The 7230-nt window shown below is 37.3% G+C and overlaps 1 protein-coding gene across 1 annotated transcript in view; it reads left to right on the top strand.

The window, feature by feature from the left end:
- The first annotated feature begins 1953 nt into the window (after positions 1-1953).
- The window catches only part of LRRC39 (leucine rich repeat containing 39), a 20112-nt gene continuing 14835 nt past the window's right edge, over positions 1954-7230 (top strand). Inside the window, exon 1 of the mRNA XM_067727035.1 lies at positions 1954-2073. The gene's annotated coding sequence lies outside the window, so the exon portion shown is untranslated. The remainder of the gene's footprint in view (positions 2074-7230) is intronic.

Here is a 7230-nt window from a genome sequence, read left to right as displayed (position 1 = left end):
TGCTGTACGCATACCAGCAAAAATGGACTGCAGTCACCCAGCCTCTTTCCTCACATTCTTTGCGTCTAAAATCAAAGTATATGATTAGCAGAACCTCAGTCACATTCCCTAATCCAGTAGCAAGGGAGACTGGGATTTTTTCCCTTAATTCTATCTTGGTAAAGTGGGATTCACAATGAGGGGGTTATCAAACTACGGAGAAGGTGTTCGCAAGATTTGGGGCAGCCATGAATGACAGATATTCACTATACACACCTTATCTCTTCTTTCTCTCTAATCCCCTGTTGTCCTCAAATCACTAAAACTGTAATCTCCTTCATAAATAGCTCATAAATCTGTTCACTTTTCCCCACTCTCCCTGCCATTTCTCTAGTGTAGATCACTTTAACAACTTCTCAACTGGTCTCCCTTCTGGCAGTGTTGACTCTTAGATCTGAGTATGGAAAATAAGAGGCTAGATAAGAGAAGGAGAGAAAAGCTTAGAAATTTATGGGTTTTCTATAAACATTGTCAAATTAAAATTTAATTGTAGACAATGCCAAAGGCAGAAATAAATCTAAATTGTTTCCACAGGGACAATTTAGTCTTTTGTTTGTTTGTTTGGTTTTTTTTTTTTTTGCGGTACACAGGCCTTTCACTGTTGTGGCCTTTCCTGTTGTGGAGCACAGGCTCCGGACGCGCAGGCTCAGCGGCCATGGCTCACAGGCCCAGCAGCTCCGTGGCATATGGGATCTTCCCGGACCAGGGCACGAACCCGTGTCCCCTGCATCGGCAGGTGGACTCTCAACCACTGCACCACGAGGGAAGCCCTAGTCGTCTTTTAAATGGAAACAGAACTCCTCCCTGAACTTCAGTGTTGACTTATGAACATATTCAAGGCAGCCACATGGGGGATGGTGCAAACTCTCTGGACTGGGAGACTAGAGCTTAGGTTCTGTGATCTTCTTTACTCTTTCTGTAATCTTGAGCAACCTCTCTGAGCCTATTCACTATAGAAGCATTAGAGAATTTCTATGGAATAATCAGGCATTTAAAAGTACTGAGGTTGTTGGAAGTGTCCAAGTGACTAAACAAATGATGACCAACCTACACACCAAAATGCTATGTAGGCATTAAAAAGAAGGATGTAACTCTAAATATGCTAACGTAAAACAATTTTCAAGATATTCTGAGTAAGAAAACATGGTATAGAACAATGTATATAGTATGCTACCATGTGTGTGTGTGTGCATACCAGCATGTGTGTGCGCTTTTAAAGAATATAGACATATTCATGCTTGTAAATTCACAGACCATCATTGGAAGGGCGCACAAGTAACTGTCAATTGTGGTTGCCTTCAGAGAAGAGAACTTAATGGCTGGAGGTGAGAAGTGTTCATCATCTTTTGAATTTTGTTCCATGTTCATATATTACCAACTCAAAAAATAAATACATGTATTTTTAAAGAACTTGGAATTAACTCCTATTTTTGAAGTCTGAAGAGATGAGAATTAAGAGATAACTAAATCTGAAACTTGGGTGCAGCAGAAGCTTGGGGCTCATCTGTTACCGGAAATTCTCCACACCTTCATTTTTCTTTTTTTCTGAAGCAGTTGAAACTTTACATATTTAAATATCTATGGCTTCCTAGGTAGGGTTTTTGTTATGCCATACATCTGTGTATTTCTCAATTTCTTTGCTTGGAACAGATTCATTAAATTCTATTAAATACTCAAAAGGTATAAATCATGAAAAGTGGAAGGACTTTCAATAGGAATTATTTTTCAGGAGCTTAGAAATAGTTACGCCTAATGGTTTTATAATACCTGCAGTGCAGCATTTTGCAGTGTACGGAATGCACTCACATACTTTATCAGCTGATCCTTTGTGCAGAAGCTCCATGTGATTTTTGCTATTCTCAGCTTTGACCATGAACTAAAATTAGAACTAGGCTGACATTACATTTCACTTGGTTACAGTCTGACTGAGGATTTTAATCATTCGGAGTCACACTGAAAACAATTCTCCCAGCAATCCACGCCTAGCTGATGCACTAACTTTGGGCATGTCAGCGTTTGCATCTACCGACTGTGGTAAGTAGTTTTCAAAAACATTTTTTCCCACTCTTGACATATAAATAAATTGCTATTGATGTTTATACTGTGTCAGTATTTGCTGGAATATACAACTAAAATTGGAATTGAATTTAAAAGTCTCTTGGAGGTTCATAGTCATTCATGTAGTTGTCCTCCTCAGGAAGATTGATTTCCCCAGAAGTCAAGAAGTATTTCTTCTGAGATTGTATTTCTTTTGTTTTCTTTTGACTCTGGGAAGCTGACTCCTGAGTCATGTCACAGCCATGCCTACTTCACTGCTACGCGATGTGCTTTTCTGTTGTGGTAATCAAGGTAGAGAACACAATCCCATGCTGAAGGCAGACACACATATCACTACTGACTTGTTTTCCTCAAAGGGGCATTGGTCGCTATTACAGAAAAACAGATGGTTGACCAAAGTTTAATGGCAAGCGAGGACATGAATGAGCACATGAATAGTTATATATGTCCAGTAAAATACACATTTACCTGTAGATACTTGAGATTTTAAACTTTATTATTTGACAAATAACTACTTCAAACCTGCTTACATCTGAGGTAATAAATTGTAACTGGACAGGGGGTTGGAATATTAGCATAAATATCCCAAGGTTTCTTGATGGCAAAAAGGTCTTGCAGATCTGTTCCTGTTTAAATTCCACATGCATTGCTTAAAATAAGGACCTCCTCCTAATAATTTTCTGCATATTGTCACTTATACATTCATCCTGAAACATTAAACTTTTTCCCTCTGTAATACCAACACATTTTTCTCCCACTCTCTGTCTCTGTCCTTCTCTCACACACACTGCATACTTTTAGTTTAAAGAAATCAGTAATTTAGAGATTAATAATGAAAAGCAATATTATCCACCCCATTTCTATCACCCTAGAAGTAACCGTTTTTTAAAATAGATCTTTATCGGAGTATAATTGCTTCACAATACTGTGTTAGTTTCTGTTGCACAACAAAGCGACTCAGCCATATGCATACACATGTCTCCATATCCCATCCCTCTTGAGTCTCCGTCGCCTCCTCTCTATTCTACCCCTCTAGGTCATCGCAGAGCACAGAGCTGATCTCCTTGTGCTATGCTGCTGCTTCCCACCAGCCAACTATTTTACATTCAGTAGTGTATATATGTCGATGCTACTCTCACTTTGCCCCAGCTTTACCCTCCCACCCCATGTCCTCAAGTCCATTTTCTATGTCTGCCTCTTTATTTCTGTCCTGCCCCTAGGTTCATCAGTACCTTTTTTTTTTTTAGATTCCATATATATGTGTTAGCATACGGTATTTGTTTTTCTCTTTCTGACTTACTTCACTCTGTATGACAAACTCTAAGTCCATCCACCTCACTACAAATACCTCAATTTCGTTTCTTTTTATGGCTGAATAATATTCCATTGTATATATGTGCTACATCTTCTTTATCCATTCATCTGTCGATGGACACTTAGGTTGCTTCCATGTCCTGGCTATTGTAAATAGTGCTGCAATGAACATTGTGGTACATGTTTCTTTTTGAACTATGGTTTTCTCAGGGTATATGCCCGATAGTGGGATTGCTGGGTCATGTGGTAGTTCTATTTTTAGTTTTTTAAGGAACCTCCATACTGTTCTGCACAATGGCTGTATCGATTTACATTCCCACAAACAGTGCAGGAGGGTTCCCTTTTCACCACACCCTTCCCAGCATTTATTGTTTCTAGATTTTTTGATAATGGCCATTCAGACTGGCGTAAGGTGATACTTCATTGTAGTTTTGATTTGCATTTCTCTAATAGTGATGTTAAGTATCTTTTCATGTGCCTCTTGGCCATCTGTATGTCTTGCTTGGTGAAATGTCTATTTAGGTCTTCCACCCATTTTTTTTTTTTTTTTTGCGGTACGCGGGCCTCTCCCGGTTGTGACCTCTCCTGTTACGGAGCACAGGCTCTGGATGCGCAGGCTCAGCAGCCATGGCTCACGCAGCATGTGGGATCTTCCTGGACCAGGGCACGAACCCGTGTCCCCTGCATCAGCAGGCAGACTCTCAACCACTGCGCCACCAGGGAAGCCCCCACCCATTTTTTAACTGTATTGTTTGTTGTTTTGATATTGAGCTCCATGAGCTGCTTGTATATTTTGGAGATTAATCCTTTGTTGTTTCATTTGCAAATATTTTCCTCCATTCTGAGGGTTGTCTTTTTGTCTTGTTTATGGTTTCCTTTGCTGTGCAAAAGCTTTTAAGTTTAATTAAGTCCCATTTATTTATTTTTGTTTTTATTTCTGTTACTCTAGGAGGTGGGTCAAAAAAGATCTTGTTGTGGTTTATGTCAAAGAGTGTTTTTTCCTATGTTTTCCTCTAAGAGTTTTATAGTGTCTGGTCTTACATTTAAGTCCTTAATCCTTTTGGAGTTTATTTTTGTGTATGGTGCTAAGGAGTGTTCTAATTTCATTCTTTTACATGTAGCTGTCCAGTTTTCCCAGCACCACTTATTGAAGAGGCTGTCTTTTCTCCATTGTATGTTCTTGCCTCCTTTGTTGTGAAGTAACCATTTTAACTATTTCAGGATTAGTTTTCAGTGGTTATCTCCATAATACATTTTTTTTTCCAAAGGCAGTTATGCTGTGTCTTCTCAGCTTTAGACATTATCTATGGAGTTTCATTATGAAAGATGATGCTTAAATTCACTTGCACCCCCATAGAGTTATATCCCTATTTTAATTTCTTTTGATTGCCTTATAACTTAAATCTCTATTTCTTGTTCCATAACGTATAGACAGTATCTCTTGACTCCCCTACCCTCTACTTCCCCATTTCCTTCTTCCACATTCTATTAAAAGTACTTTTATTTTTATATTTTCAAGATGTACCACATTTATTACATTCTGGTTGTTAGCCATAAAGCTTTGCTTTTTCATAGGTTGATTTATTTCAAAAAGTTGATTTTCATCATTCAAAAAAGAAACTTCGTACTCTTAGCAATCCCTCCTATTTCCCCCTCTGCAAAGCCCCTGGTTATCACTAATCTATTTTCTTTCTTCATGGATTTGCCTATTCTGGACATTTCATATAAATGGGATTATACAATTTGTGGTATTTTGTGTCTGGCTTCTATCAGCATAATTTTACTCAAAATTTCTCCATGAGGTAGCATGTATCAGTGCTTTGTTCCTTTTTATGCCAGAATAACATTCCATTGTATGGATACACCACATTTTGTTTGTCCATTCGTTAGTTAATAGCCATTTGTTTTCCACTTTAGGGCTCTTAGAATAATGCTACTATCAACATTCATGTACAAGTTTTTGTGTGAACATATATTTTCATTTCTCTTGAGTATAAACCTAGGAGTGATCTTTTTCTTTTTTGTATTTCCATTTTTTTCTATCTTTATGTTTTAGGTGTGCCTTTTGTAAACAATACACAGGATTTTGTCTTTTATTCAACTGGACAATCTTTGTTTAGTAGCCTGGAACATTTATTAATCAGGAAAGCATAAATGATAACCATGATGAGATATCATTTTATGTAGTAGTGTATTGGTGAGGATATACATCAGTGGGGACATTTATACAGTTGTAGTAGGAGTATAAATGGGCATAATCATTTTGGAAAACAATTGGGCTCTATCTTAAAAGTTTGAACAGTCACATACACAGTGATCTAGCAATTCTAATCCTGGGTATATACACAATAGGAATAATACCACTTGAGCAACAAGAAGATAACAGGAATTTTAGAAACGGTATTACTCATAATAGCAAAAATTATTACTCATAATAGCAAAAATCTGGGACCCAAGTATCCATATTAATTAGAATGGACAATAAACTGTCATAGTCATACATTTTGGAGATCATGGTATATCAGTATATAAAATGCTTTTCCAGGCTTCCCTGGTGGCGCAGTGGTTGAGAGTCCGCCTGCCGATGCAGGGGACACGGGTTCGTTGCCCGGTCTGGGAAGATCCCACATGCCACGGAGCGGCTGGGCCCGTGAGTCATGGCCACTGAGCCTGCACGTCCAGAGCCTGTGCTCCGCAACGGGAGAGGCCACAACAGTGAGAGGCCCACGTACCGCAAAAAAAAAAAAAAAAAAAAAAAGGTTTTCCTTCTTTATGGAGCTATATAATTTCCCATGATATGCATGTACTATAATTTATTGGTGGAAAGTATGTTGTTTCCAATCTTTTGCTGTTATGAAAAACACCATAGTGAATAACTTTGTAATATGTCATTTTACAATTGAAAATATTTACAGTATATATTCTTATGAGTGTGAATGTGGCTCTGTAAGTTTGATAGATATTACTAAAATTCTCTCCATAGAGAATATAACAATATATACTGTCACCTTTAGTGCATGAGAGTACCTTTTTTCCTATGCTGTTGCAAATTTCACTTTTTCCTTTCCAAACTTTATACCTTTCTATTTAATTTTCTTGAATTATTGCATTCCAGTATAATGTTGAATAGAAGTGGTAATTGTGGACATCTTTGACTTCTTGAATTTTGAACAAAATAGTTAAACTAATTGTGAATCAAATTTTTTCATTATTACTAATATAATCTGGTGAAAAATCAATACTATTATTTGTAAGACAAAGAGCATTCCATCAGATAGATCTACCATAATTTACATAACCATTCCCCTATTATTATTTTCCTCTCATTTCTGAGATTCACATCACAATCCTCAGTGTTAGATGAGTCCGGTTTGCAATTTATTTTACACAAGAGAAAACAATACCAATATATCCCACTTAACTGAATTCCAGCTTGTACATATAGCATTTAGATTAAGCAGATATACCAAGATACCTGCTTATCTTGTATATCCATTATTAAACATTTCCTTATAATTGGACACGTAAACCAGTTGCAGTTTTTCATTATTGTGAATTAATAGTAACAAAGGAAGTAGACTTGGCATCAGTTCCCCCCTCTGCCACTTATTAGAGATGAGACCTTAACCAACTGCCCACCTTTTTTAGGGGTCGGTTTTCTCATGTGTATTAGAGACAATAAAAGTACCCATGTCATGATATTTATATGAGAATTATTTAGTGAAATATGGCATGTAAAGTGCATAAAATAGTTTTGGGAACGTGGAATGTGTTCAATAAAAAGCTATTACGATCATTGTGGTACTCAGTAAACATTCT

The sequence above is a fragment of the Pseudorca crassidens genome, chromosome 2, assembly GCF_039906515.1.
Source record: "Pseudorca crassidens isolate mPseCra1 chromosome 2, mPseCra1.hap1, whole genome shotgun sequence".
NCBI classification, from domain to species: Eukaryota; Metazoa; Chordata; class Mammalia; order Artiodactyla; family Delphinidae; genus Pseudorca; species Pseudorca crassidens.
Note: the sequence above shows the minus strand (reverse complement) of the source record. Positions and strands in the feature narration are given on the sequence as shown.